Raw genomic sequence first — 14,372 nt, 5'->3', positions numbered from 1 at the left:
GGAGGGCATGCGTAGAGGGTTAGGGAAAGAGTAGGTAAGAATATTTTCCTGATATCCTTATGTACAATTAAAAAAAAAAACCCTAAAAAAGTATAATCAAAATGTGAGAATAGCACCATTATGGGGCAGTTTTTGTCATTTTCAAGTTTGTGCCTTTTTTAAACTGTGCAGTTCTCAATGATTACTCAGTTTAAATGAATAGCTAAAATGATAATTCAGCAGAAGTGTGTTAAACACAATGTTTAAGGCCGTGTGGGGATTGCAAATACCTCTAAACCATCTAACTTATGGTTCCAACTATTTTGTTGTAGGAAAGCAGAGATATATTTACCTGGAAAGAAATAGTTTTACATGAGTCACTAGAGAATATCCCTGTCGTTAGTTTCCCCTTAACTTGCTCTAATTCTATAGGACAGGGATAAAACAAGAAAAAATGATGCAAGGGGATTTATACCAGTTCATGTTCAAGCCAACATAAGCTATCCCAGAGAATCAGAAAGGGAGAATGGTAGAAATCTTGATAGAGGTGATAAAAGCCACCTTAGCTAGATATTACTGGGGGAGAAAGAATCAAAAGAAACAACTCTTAAGGAAAAGGATTTAAAATGATTTTTAAAAAACTTAAGTTAGTGATATGAAATTGAAAGAATATTGGAGAACTGGATTTGGCCACATGAAACTGGGCAAGTCTTCTCCCTCTGGGCTCAGATACAACCTCTGGATTGCATGAAGTCAGGTGCATCGGATGGGCTCTGAGGAGCCAACTATGAAACTTCCATGATGTATGATCAAGATCACTTATTCTGATTAAGCTGTGCAGATGATTGTTCGGCTTTACGTATCAATTAATATGCTTAATAACCTCCTGAGTGAATTCTAGTCAAGAAGCAAAAAAGACCGATAGGGGATTCTCTTCGGTGGGAGAAATTCAAAACAAAAATGAGAATACAATTAGGAATGTGGGACTAATCGTCAGAATCTACAGAATGCAGAAAGTAGTATTAAACAAAATAGAGCTCCCCTCTGAAACATAATGAAAAACATCATCTTAACATCAAGAATAAATAGGGCAAACGTGGAAATATTAAAACTTTCCAGGACAGAAGTGCAGAAACACAATGACTTTAACTCCTTCTATCCCAAGCTAGGTTGACCAAAATTATTGTGTGATAGAGAAGTAAATGAAAAAGCTTTGACTGTGACTTCTGTTCTTAACACTGTTTTAGGGCAGGAATACATTGTTTTCTTAAAAGTTAAGAAAAATATCCATAGCCATTGTGTATATACATATATGTATAGGTGTGTTACGTATGTAACTGAAACACAAATTAAGTATTAGGAAGAATATTATATTAAGTAATAAGATGAGGGCAGGCAATGGTGGCGCAGCGGCAGAGTTCTTGCCTGCCATGCCAGAGACCCAGATTTCATTCCTGGTGCCTGCCCATGCCGAAAAAAAAAGTATTAAGAAGAATATTGGAAAAAATAGGAAAGCAAAGGGATAAATTACATTGCTAGAGAAAGTTGATGATAAATAAGGATAAGCTATGATCCTTAGAGAAATAAAAGCTTTGAATTATATGAGCAAATAATATCAAAGAGAAAAACTAAAAGATAATTATAAGAAAAATGAAATAAGATGTGTTGTTTATTATTACTATGAGTCTGCTGTTTGATACAAGCAATGACTCAAGGTCAAATAAATTAGAATAGTCAGCGCCTCATAATCTTGGTAAATAGAGCTGGTCAATACATATATATTGATTGGTTAATTGAATAAGAACTGCTTGCAGTTATTTTAGGAAAATCAAAGTCACTTGGGAAGTTATGTATGTAATTTCTTAAACTAAGCAAGTATGAATCTATTTTTAAAAAAAATTAAAAATTGTCCCCTTAAAGTTCTAAGGGGTGAAATTTTATAAAATTTTCACCATTGTGCTCATATGTAGCAAGACCTTGGTTGTAAATAGATAAAATGTGAAAATATTAATGTGCCTCTGTACCAAGAATTGATATTGTACATCTTGATGTTTTCTGATAGTTGATTAGAATCGGGAAACTTCCATGTGAATAGTGTGCAAGAGAATGCAATACTTTCTTCTAAACCAATATTTGGGCACACACATTTTTATATTCCAAAGTGGGCTTAGTTTTTTACCTGGATAGTCAAAGATATTGGTAAACTCCTGCAAGACCTTACGTCAAAATAAGTTGCAATGGTCTGAATTGACTGGAAGCCTTCTATACCGTGAGTTTCAATTGTGATGAGGGATGAGTTTGTGATAGAGCCTTCCTTGTCAAATATTTTACTAATTAATAATTCATCAAGTGTGGGAGCCCAGGGGCAGAGCTGTTCTCTGAATCTTTGTGAAACTCTAAAGCACGCAGCCAGCTTGCATGACCTGGGTCAGTTAATGTTTAAGCTAACCTCTTTAAAGATAAAATACATAGATGATCAATGTACACAAGAAACAAACCCCCTTCTGCATAAGATGTTAATCTATACGCTACTCCCCCTTCCCCAAATCATGTTTACTGTTAACCTATAATCTTTTTCACGAGACCCCTCTGCTGCCTTTGTCTCCGGCCCCTACAACTGGCCCTGTTGATTCCCGCCTAATTGCAGAACGCTTTCACACCGGGCTCTGTACGGGCTGCCATCAGAGCAGCTTGATTCCCTGGCTGACTTCCTTCCTTCACGCCTGTAAGTAAATTCCTGTAATAAAGTTCATGTCTCGGTCCATGGCTCGTGCTTTCTTTGTTCTCTCAGCTGGAAAGGCCCCTGCTGGCAGGGACACCGAGAATGGCCTGTCTAACCAGCATGGGTGCTATGTGCTGGTGCTTTGGATATACAAATGAGTGGGACATGGTCCCTTTTCATAAAGTGATAACTGATGAACTCAAATCACATATCATTGAGTTTAGAAGTATGACACAGGGGAAAAGGACAGATTTGCTGGTGTGAGTCAAAGAAAACGAAAACTCCAAATACCTTTGTGATTTCTGTTCCATGATGTGCATGTGTGTGTGTGTGTGTCTGTGTGTGTGTGTAATGGAGAGAGAGAGCAAGGAAGCTGATAGGAGATGTGATGAAACCAAGAGAGTATGCCAATGATGTATCCTAAGATAAAATACGGCATTTGAGCGCAGGGAGTAATTCTGAATCCACCCTTCCCAAGCAATGAAATATTTCCTTGTCCAGCACTAGGCATGCTTGTGGCATCTGCTTCACCTCACCAAATCTAATATCATTTAAGCCCAGAGAGGCACACCATGGTGACATTAGTTTTTTTTTAAGGAAAGGATTCTGTCAAACTGTTCATGCAAAGTGTGCTATAGCTAAAAGCAGGATATATATATATGTGTGTGTGTGTGTGTGTGTTTTGAAATTAAGATAAACAAGGATTTTTCGAAACCTGATGTAGAAGATGAAAAAAATTAGTGTAAAATTGAAGAAATCTTATTCTTGGCAGCTTCATACATACTATTATATATATAGTATGTAACATCAGCAATCTATTACAAATATTATATTTCAAGGTCTATATTTAAAAAGAGCTGAAAATTTTAGTATCATTAAAATTTGTGGTATTTCTTTAGTTACATCTGAATCTGTGTCAACAGATGGTTATTCTAGAACTACTGGAATATGTAGTCTACTTAAAGGTCTTTTTCTTGGGATAGAACTGGAATTTAAGAACTTTTCTGATAATATTTAGAAAACAGGAGAAAAAAGAAATTGATTTTCTGCTTTTGTATTTGTGAGGGTTAATGACAGTGGGGATTTAGAACTTGAAAGACTGTCTTATTTTAGGGGAAAAGCTGCCAATTCTGGCTTATAATTATGAAAGTAACATTGAATATGAGATACTAAAATAAGAGTAAACAAGTTCTGGATATGCTCTCTTGCTAACGTCCATCCTTCAATATGTTTCTTAAATTTCCAAGAAGAAATGAGACTTTATTCAAACACTTCAAAAAACTGTCATGTTTCAGTTCATAAGGAATCATCCATTTATTAATTAATTTTAGAATATTAAAATCTTAAAGATATATCACTATTAATTTAAGATCTTTCACCAGCTTCTTCTCTCTCTTCTTCTCTTGGTTCATGTTTTATATGCAAGCCACTCAGCTGAGCATGTTAATTCTTAATTTCAAAGCACTAATGTTGCTTTTTAAAACTCCCCAGGCACAAGGTAAGCCTGTAGTATAGTTACATATTGATTCAATGTAATAGTTAGATGTTGGGTCATATTTTACAAGCTTGCACGTCATAGCTGAAACATCTTTCATGCTTCCTTTGTCATTTTAGGAGGAACCATTTAATGAATCTGCACATAGATGTTCAATTTGCATTATCAGACACATTTGACTGCACTTCATGGAGTACTAAATCACTTGTACATTATGCAAATATTCTGAAACTATAGAACTCTACTATTATTTATTTTTTTAACCGCTACTAAAAGCAAAGGAGTAAAATAAGTGGTATGTTCTCTTTTGAACACTGTCAATACTTTTGGGTTACATGTTCAAATATCTTCCCCAGCACAGGAGTCTGCCCATGTCTGCAGTCAAGCTGACTGCAGACTTTAATAGGAGAGAAAGTGAAATGTGTTTCAGTGTGACAATAAAGCCGGAAGGAAAGCAACCTTTTTAACATAAGGTATGTAGAAACAAATATACACCAATTTAGGGATTTCATTTTAAACATGGTAAATACCAGTAATTAAAGCATAAAAATGGCAGGCATTCTGTAGACATAGCCATGAATGAACTTTTAAATCACTCTTCAGATTAAATGCAATAAAGTGGTATTACTTTTATCCATACAGAATTATTGTAGGTGGCTATATAAATGACTATAATTTGTAAGATGAAACAGAACAATGAAGAAATTATCTTAACCATAGAAAACACATCAAGTTAGGGAAGAAAAGGAAAGTCTAGTGTTTGTTATTCCTTCCTATTTTTCTTGCTTATCTAGAAAGCATGTTTGTTAATAAAAGGAAGTAGCAAATTTCTGTAAGTTCCATCACCTACTTTAGGATCTTCTCACTTTACAGATTAAACATGGCCTCTGTTAAACATTTGTTGTTAAAATTAAATTGCAGTCACATAAGAAAATTTATTTCTTAGAACTATTTTTTTATCCATGTGTTTCTTGTCTGTTAAAAAATAAATTAGAGAACTAAATAGTATGTGACAGCAATTTATGAATTTTCTCCATTGTATAAATATAAGGAATGAACAGGGACATAACTTAATGAAAACAGAACTAGAATAACAACCGAATTAGAAATGCATAGACTTGGTATTATGATGTCCATTTGATAGATAAAATTATGGAGGCCAGGAAAATTTTAGGAGGATTCTAACCGCTTCCTCTGCTCAGTTTTGAGGTCCATAATCTCAGAAAAAGATGGAAAACAGAGATAGAATTTGGAGGTAAGCTACAGAGGTTACATGAAGTGCCCACCATAGCCAGGCATGCAGTGATTTATTTATTGACAAAATTTAAATAAACCAGAGAGGATTGTGGAAAGATAGTAGAATAGAAAGTTCGAGGGATCAATCCCTCTGCCAAACAACTATTGAATTGGCAGGAACTATCTGAATCAACTATTTTGAAACTTCAAAATCTAGTGGACTATGCAGCACCCAGGGAGGAGCAGGAGGAAGTGGCTGGTGAATTGCAATAAATACAAGTGGGGTTCACACTCCCTGCAGCAGTTACCACCCCTGGTACCCCGGCCTTGTGGTGGGCAACAGTGAGGACAACAGCCTGGGCTCCTGGCGCAACTTGCCAGTGTGAGCGTGGGTCATAAAACTTAGTCCTCCAAATTCCAGGGCTGAGTGGTCAGCTCACAGATGACTACTTTTGATCAGCCACTTCAGATCACTTGGAGGCTGGCTCTGAGGGTGACCATTGTTCCAACAAAAGGCTGCAGAGAAATCTTAAAGACAAAAACCTTCTTCGAAACTAGGGAAGAGAGTTAAAGGGTCTCACTAACTTGGAAAGTTCTCAATCAAGAAAACACAGCTTCAAAAGCCATAGAAGTTTCTAGTGCCCTTGCTGGTCTCTCCTCTACCCCGCCCGCGAGGCCGTGGTGGATCAGCTTCCACTCCCATATGGGTTCCTGCTTTCCCATCACATAGAAATGTTCTCTTCTTTCTCTTCTGGGTTTCTGCTGACTTCCTGCTTCTGGCTCCAAACTTTGGCTTTCTCTGAATTTCTTCTGTTTATAAAGGACTCCAGTAATCCAGGAGAAGGCCAACCTCGTTCAGTCGGGCCACATCTTAATTAAAACAACATCTTCAAGAGATCTTATTTACAATAAGTTCATATACACATGAATGCAAATCATGATCAAGAATATATCTAAATTGGGGTATATAATTCCACCTACCACACTGCCCTCATGGTGTTTCTACTCTAGTGGGAAAACAAGGACACTAAACAAGTATACAAATAAATAAACAGGATATGTTAAGGCTATGAAAATTTTTATAAAGGAAATAAGCAGAGTTATTTGACAGTTAAGAGAGGAAGAAAGTATTTAGGTAGGAGCTCCACAAAGGGGGTGAGGTTTGAGATAAGTTTCTAGAGAGGAGAAGGAATTAATTAAGCCAAAGTTCTAGGAAACAGTGCACCAGGCAGAAGGATCAGCATGTGCAAAGGTCCTGTTATTTAGAGAATAGAAAAGAAACCAATGGGCTGTGGCAAGGTAACCATGAGCTGAGGTTAAAGTAGGAAAACTCAGCTCACAGTGAGATTGTAGGACTTGATAAGAAGTTCACACTTGATTTTGTGTGCAGTGGGAGCCACTGAAGAGTTTTAAGCAGAGATGGTGTGATTGATATCTCTTGATAGTCAATGCAAATAATCAATTGTTTGAGTTAGTACAGAGGTCATATTATCTTTACAGGGATTGGAATATTTTAAAAAATAAAATAATTTCCTCTTGAGGATTGTTCTATATATGGGCGTACTTCTAGGTATGTGGAATTAATTAGCTTATTAATCATAAAGAGAGGACTCTTTATGTCTCATTACCCACCCATCTACAAACATACACATTCACACATGAACATGAATATATATATGTACACACACACACACACACACACACAATATAGGAAGTGAATTATTATTATTGTTTAAAACTCACATATGAACATGAATATATATATATATATATATGTATACACACACACACACAATATAGGAAGTGAATTATTATTGTTTAAAATTTACATATTTAATGAAAATCAAAAATCACCCTATTGGTGTCATGAGATTCAGGACTGGGCTTGTAATTAATTCTTGTGAAATTTTGCAAATGGTGATGAAAGGATCTTTCATTTGGCTAAAGTGGTCAATAGATGGAAGATTTTTCAAGGTCTCCTTCAATTTTTACTCTTAGTATTTCCTTTAAAATTGAGGAGCTCTTTGGAGTTTCATACCTTTAAACAACAGTAATCTCAGGAATCTGCTCGTTTTATGATTTATTAAGAATAATTCCTAGCTGGAGCTGCACACCCATGAATTGGATACCATGAACTGTGCACTTTGATGACAGGAAACAGCAGGGTCTTATCTCATTGCCTAACAAATTCTGGCTATATTTCCTGGTATTTGGAATTCTTTTTCACAATTTTGCTGTTGTTGTTTTAATCGTGTTAAAACTTTATGGGCTGTCCAAAATCCCTAGAGGCAAAATAATTCAGGGGAGAAAACATATCCTAGAGTTATGTAGGAAATTTGTTGGCTAAAGATTGCAAGAGATATGACAGGAGGAAATTTAAAGGAAAGATATGTATTTGTGCAGACTGAACCTCAGTGAGCCCCCCTGAAACTTGAACCTCAAAATTTTAATGTAATCTGGACTTTCTATACCTCTCTTTAAACAACTGTGCTATTGAACATCCTATTTTAGTTTCCTAGGCTGCTCAAAGCAAGTACCATGAAATGGGTTGGATTAAACAATGGGAATTTATTTGCTCACTGTTTTGAGGCCAAATCAAGGCATCATCAAGTTGTCATCAAGGCAATGTTTTCTTCTTGAAGACCAGTGTTAGGGGGCTGGCAGCAATCCTGGCTCCCTGTCACTTGGCAAGGCACATAGCTGAGTCTTCTGGTCTCTCCCTTCTCTTCCAGATTGCATCTTCTTGCATCTGTTGCTTTCTCTCTCACTTTCTGTATTCATTCTGTTTATAAAGGACTCCAGTAATAGGATTAAGACTGTATCCTGAATGAGGTGGGTCACACCTTGACTGAAGTAGCCACATCAAAAAATCCTACTTATGAGTTCAGAGGCACAAGAATGGACTATATTTAAGAACCTGTGTTTTCTGGGGATACATACAACTTCAAACTGCCACACATCCCTAGTTTTTTCGTCTAATTTAAAGAAAATTTGCAATATCCTTTTATCCATAATGTAAGGGCTTAGCAATGGTTTCAAAGAAGGTGGCTTTGAAAGTGATGAAATTGCATCACCCTATGGTATCTAGATAAAAAATAATAAGATTAGAAACATGGTAGAAAAGGAGGAGGCAGACAAAATTATTTTCACCATTGAGAATCTAATTAACTTAATTTCAGTGAAATTCACTGATTACAAGACCTGTTCCTATCTGGTTGTAGGATATTGTGATGGTCAGGGTCATGTGTTAACTTGGCCAGGTGCTGGTGCCCAGCTGTCTGGTCAAGCAAGCACTGGCCTATCTGTTGCTGTGAGGGCATTTCACGGACTTAAATCATGAGCATGTTGGTTGCATCCGCAGCTGATTACATCTGCAGCCAGTTAAGAGGAGTTTTATGGCACTTAAGCTAATCACCCAAAGGCTTCTAAGGAGAATTCAGAAGAGAGAATCTCTCTTTCCACTTTAGCCAGCCAGCCAGCCCTCTCCTGGGAGTTTGTTGAGGACCTTCATTGGAGCTGCCAGATTGTGACTGCCCCATACATTTTGGACGCTTACAACCACATGGTTGCATGCAACGCTTTTATGAATCTCATATTTACAGTTCTCTGGAGAACTCTAATATGGATATGCATCTCTCTGTTTAATCAGATTATTGCCCACATAATAGTTCACTGTCTTGATGCATTAAGAATATCTGGTTTGCCAACTCTTGAAATATTAGACCACTGTGATAGATATTTCCTGTTTTCTCCTCCAGAATGAAATTTCACCCTTCCCCACTCTGACCTGTTCACATTTCATTTACGGACTGTGTGGATTGTGTTTCCAGACCAGCATGGGCTGCATCAACAGATTTCCTTGACCTCTTGCTTCCAACGAGCTCTGCCAAAGGAATCATGAGTGGGAGATTAGAAAAAGCAAAGAAAGAAGATACTCACTGATTCCCTTAATTCCCTCTCTCCTGGGTTCCCTAGGGTGGAATGAGATGCTCTTTCCAGAACCACAGTGCCTTTCAGTGAGTCCACTCTCAATAGCCTACCTACTGCGGGCCCAAATCACTCCCTCCCCTCTCTCCTTCAAGCCTAAGGGTGGTAACTCTCTACCTTCCTTGCCTTGCTAGCCCTGGGGTTCTACACTATTCCTGGCTGATTTCCTTAAAACTTGCCCACATCTTTGTATATAGACCATTTGTTAAACTTTTCTCAATTTACCCAGTTTCAGTATGTTCTCCTACTTGGACTCCTCTCTATGCTAGAAAGAAGCCATAAAACCTGGTCCTTACAGAACAAAGAATAAATATATTTCCAGTTCAATCACATTATTTAACAATAAGAAAACAGCTTAACTTAATCAGCCATTTATCACTCATTAAACATATATTTGTTGAGTATCTAGGCACTGTATTTGGTACTAGGGATAGAACAGTGGTGGGTCTCAAGGAGCTAAGCATCTATTGGAAGAGAACAATGAGAGGGGATCATGTTTTATTAAGAAATGCTTGCAGAAGACATGAGCATTACTTAACCTGAGGTAACAGATAGGGACAATCAAGGAAAATTTCCAGGAGTGGCAACTAAATTCAAACTTGAAGAATGAGGATGGAAGACAGAAGGGCAATATGGGGAGAGATGGGATTGTTTTGTTAGATGCAAAAATATCTACCATGGTCCAGGGATAAGAGAGTGGGTGGCATGTATGGAGAACAAAAAGTGACTCAGTCTGATAGAGTATATAATACAGTGGGGTGAGTAATACAAGGTTGCAAATGTTAGTGGGAATCTTGCATGCAGGTCTAAGGAATCTGAACTTTATTCCAAAGCACTGGGGAGCCTGAGGTAATAAGCAAGGGAATAACACCTCAAAAAGCTAATGCTGGCTACAGTGTGGAAAATGCACAAGGCTGGAGGTAGCAAAATGAATTAAGGGACTTCTGAGTTAATCTAGGCAAGAGATGATAGTAGACTTAGCTAAGGGCTTAGCAGTTGTGATGGGAAAAAATGGAGAGAGTAGAAAGATGTAATTGACAGGACACTTGCTTATGGTAATACAACAATGCTGTAGTCAATTGAATTTCACATATCCATAACTCTGCTTATCAAGGTAAATTTGAACCTCAAACTTGTAGCCTTTCAAGAATTTTGGGCAAGCATTTCTGTTTTTACTAAAATAGCCATTGCTAGAGATCTCATGAATCTCTTACATTCTACTGTTATAGTGACTTGCACAGGGCCATCAATATAGTTTGCCCCAAATAAATATTTGCCGGCTGAATTAATCAGCTTTTTAAAAATCTGTGTTTATAATGTACCTTTAGGGTTAGTAAATTTCCATTATGTGCTTTGTAAATTCATTTTATCATTCAGGGCAAATACTAATATTAAGCAGGAATAAAATCTTATTACAATGTTCTAAAAATAATTTACAACGGCCCCTTGTGGTAGTAATGATATTCCAGTAATAAATTTTAAAGGTCTCCACAGAACTGCTCTTTTCCTGCAAAATAAAAATTCTTTCAGATTCTATCTTCATGATCTTTAGCACCTATTTCTTTTCTTATCTATTTTTAGGCAGTATATCATGCATTAAAGTGGGAGTAAGATACTATATTACCTTTTAGTTAGTGAAATACTATGCTTAGAGCAAAGAAATACATTATCTTTTTAAAAACCTTTATTTTGAAATGATTTCAAACATACAAGATAGTTGAAACCCCATACAGAGAACTCCAGCATACAACCACATCCTTGGACACCCTGATCCTCCAATTTTAACATTTTGCCACTTTTGCCATAGCCTTCTATATCTACCAATCATCTATCTATCTATCTATCTATCTATCTATCTATCTATCTATCTATCTATCTATCTATTTTATGAATATTTGAGGGAAGGTTGTACACATCACACTCTTGAACACATAATACTTCCATGTACATATCCTACAGACAGGGATATTCATTTAAGTAATCAACTTAAATACAGTTATGAAGTTCAAGAAATGTAACATCAATAAAAAGCTTACATTTTACATTCCAGTTTTTCTTATGTCCAATAATGTCCTTTTCAGCCTTTTCTCTTTCATTCTTAGATCCCATCCAGTATCATTAATGAATTTAATTATTATCTCTTTATCTTTCTTTTTTTCTAGTTGCAAAAACATGCATATAATATTTTTCTGCCTTAACTCCTCCCAAACATCACAACATTCACAATGTTGTCGTACCCTCACTGCCATCTGTTTCTAGTACCCTCACTGCCATCTGTTTCTAGTACCCTCACTACCATCTGTTTCTAGTACCCTCACTACCGTCTGTTTCTAGTACCCTCACTACCATCTGTTTCTAGTACCCTCACTACCGTCTGTTTCTAGTACCCTCACTACCATCTGTTTCTAGTACCCTCACTACCATCTGTTTCTAGAACTTTTCCTCTAGCCGAAATAGAAACAAGTTTTGCATTAACTCCCTATTACTTATTCCCCCACCCGTGGTAACCTTTACTCTACTTTCTGTCTCTATGAGTTTACATATTCTCTGATATTTCCTTTGTGGTTACCAGGGGGCTTAAATTTAACATCCTAAATCAATAACAATTTTGTTTGCTTTGATACCAACTTAACTTCAATAGCATACATGAATTATGTTCTTAAATCCCTTTTGCTACCCCACTTTTATGTAGGTCTTGTCACAAATAACATGTTTATGTATTATGAGTCCCAACCATTGATTTATCATTACGTTCTATTCACTTACCTTATAGATCCCAAAGGAAGTGAAAAGTGGAATTACAAATAAAAAATACAATAGTGTTGGTATTTATATTTATTCATGTCATTATTTTTATTGGAGCTATCTATTTCTTCATGTGTATTCAATCAATCACCTACTGTCCTTTCCTTTCAATCTGCAGAATGCCTTTTAGCATTTCTTATGGGCCTGGTTTAGTTGTGACAACCTCTCTTAGCTTTTGTTTATCTAGGAATGTCTTAATCATTCCCTCATTTTTTTTTTATTATTTATTTTTTTCTTTTTGCATGGGCAAGCACTGGGAATTGAACCTGGGTCTCTGGCATGGCAGGTGAGAATTCTGCCACTGAGCCACCATCACACTGCCCCCTTCCCTCATTTTTGAAGGCTAGTTTCATTGGATATAGAATTCTAGGTTGGCAATTTGTTGCTTTCAGCGCTTCCCACTGCCTTCTTGCTTCCATGGTTTCTGATGAGAAATCAGCCCTTAGTCTAATCGAGGCTCTCTTGTATGTGACAAGCTGCTTTCTCTTGCAGCTTTCAGAATTCTCTCTTTATCTTTGGCATTCAACAGTTTGATCATACCATGGTGTGGTGTGGGTGTATGTGGGTGTATCCTATTTGGAGTTTGTGGTGCACCTTGAATGTGTACACTGATGCCTTATATTAAATTTGGGAAAATTTCAGCCAGTATTTTTTGAATACTTTCTCTGTCCCTTTCTCTCTTCCTTCTTCTGGGACTCTTACAACGCATTTATTTGTACATTTAATACTACCACAGGTTTCAATTGTCTCATCTTCAAGTTCACTGATTCTTTCTTCTGCCAGGTCCAATCTTCTGTTGAATGTGTTAGTCAGAATTCTCTAGAGAAACAGATCCAATAGGAGAGATCTGTAAATATAAGGTGTATAAAGGTGTCTCACATAACCGTGGGAATGTAAGAATCCAAAATCCATAGGGTAGGCTGTGAAGCTGGCAGCTCTGATGAAGAGTCTGGATGAACTCCATAGGGTAGGGTTGCTAGCTGAAGAAGCAGTGAAAGTCTCTCTTCTTCCTTAAAAGCTTCCAACTGATTGGGTTGCAGATGTAATCAGCCACAGATGCAATCAACTGACTGATGGTTTAATCAACTGGCCATGAAATATCCTTGTAATAATGGTCAGGCCAGTGCTTTTCGGACCAGACAACTGGGCATAATCACTTGGCCAAGTTGACACCTAACTATGAAAGTCCACCCCTTGTCAACTTGGCAGGTATAAATATCACTTTGAAACATGCTTAATTTCCAAATAGAACACAATAACAGACATATGTTTCACCCAACAATATACAACTGTATTGTGCACAACTGGAAATACATTACATCTCTCCAGAATAGGGTACAAGTCCTTAGGTAATATTCACTCTTAAACTTCATGTCCTATGATTTAAATACTGTAGCATGAACAATACACTTATATCATATGATAAGAGGAAAATAAGATAATTGCTTATGTACAAATGCAAACATACTTATAACAAAACAGGGAGGAAATATTAATACAATCATGATCTTCGTTTCTGTAACTAGCCACATTGTTGTAGTTCATATTTATCGCTACCTTCTTCTACTACTCTTTCCATGTCCCCTTAGCCTCAACAAGCACTTCAGCTGGCTGTGGTTCTTTACCAGATAGAGTACCTAAACCTTCATTCCTGAAGTTTTCAAGCCATTGATCATCCTGCCTGGATTGAGTTGTTACAGTTTTCCATTGACTTTAATCACTGGACATGGTAGTACTAAAAGAGACCTGAGGAGATCTCCTGTATTTCAGGAAAAGTCTTCTTTACCTCCATTGTGTAGGTGTAGTCCTACAACTTAATAGTCAGGAGCAATCACGCCAGACCCAACAGTAATCCCCTTTTGTGCCTTGATTCAGTGCATGAGAAGACCAAAGTGGCCAGGTGGCAGTTTAAATTTTCAGTTCAACAGAATCATTGTTGTGTCTCCTAGTAGAAGCACTCCTCCTTTTGGAACTAAGACCTGTAGACAGGCAGAGCTTAACGTTTCAGGGATAGGAAGCAAAAATTTTCCTAGTGGATCACTAGGGGTGATAGTGAGTGGCATCACCCCCATTTCCACTCCTTGATTCCTGGACCCCTGAATCCTGGCTATTGGAAAAATAACATCATAGAGTGGACACTGATTCAGA

This window comes from Tamandua tetradactyla, chromosome 18, assembly GCF_023851605.1.
Source record: "Tamandua tetradactyla isolate mTamTet1 chromosome 18, mTamTet1.pri, whole genome shotgun sequence".
In the NCBI taxonomy this organism is placed as follows: Eukaryota; Metazoa; Chordata; class Mammalia; order Pilosa; family Myrmecophagidae; genus Tamandua; species Tamandua tetradactyla.
Note: the sequence above shows the minus strand (reverse complement) of the source record.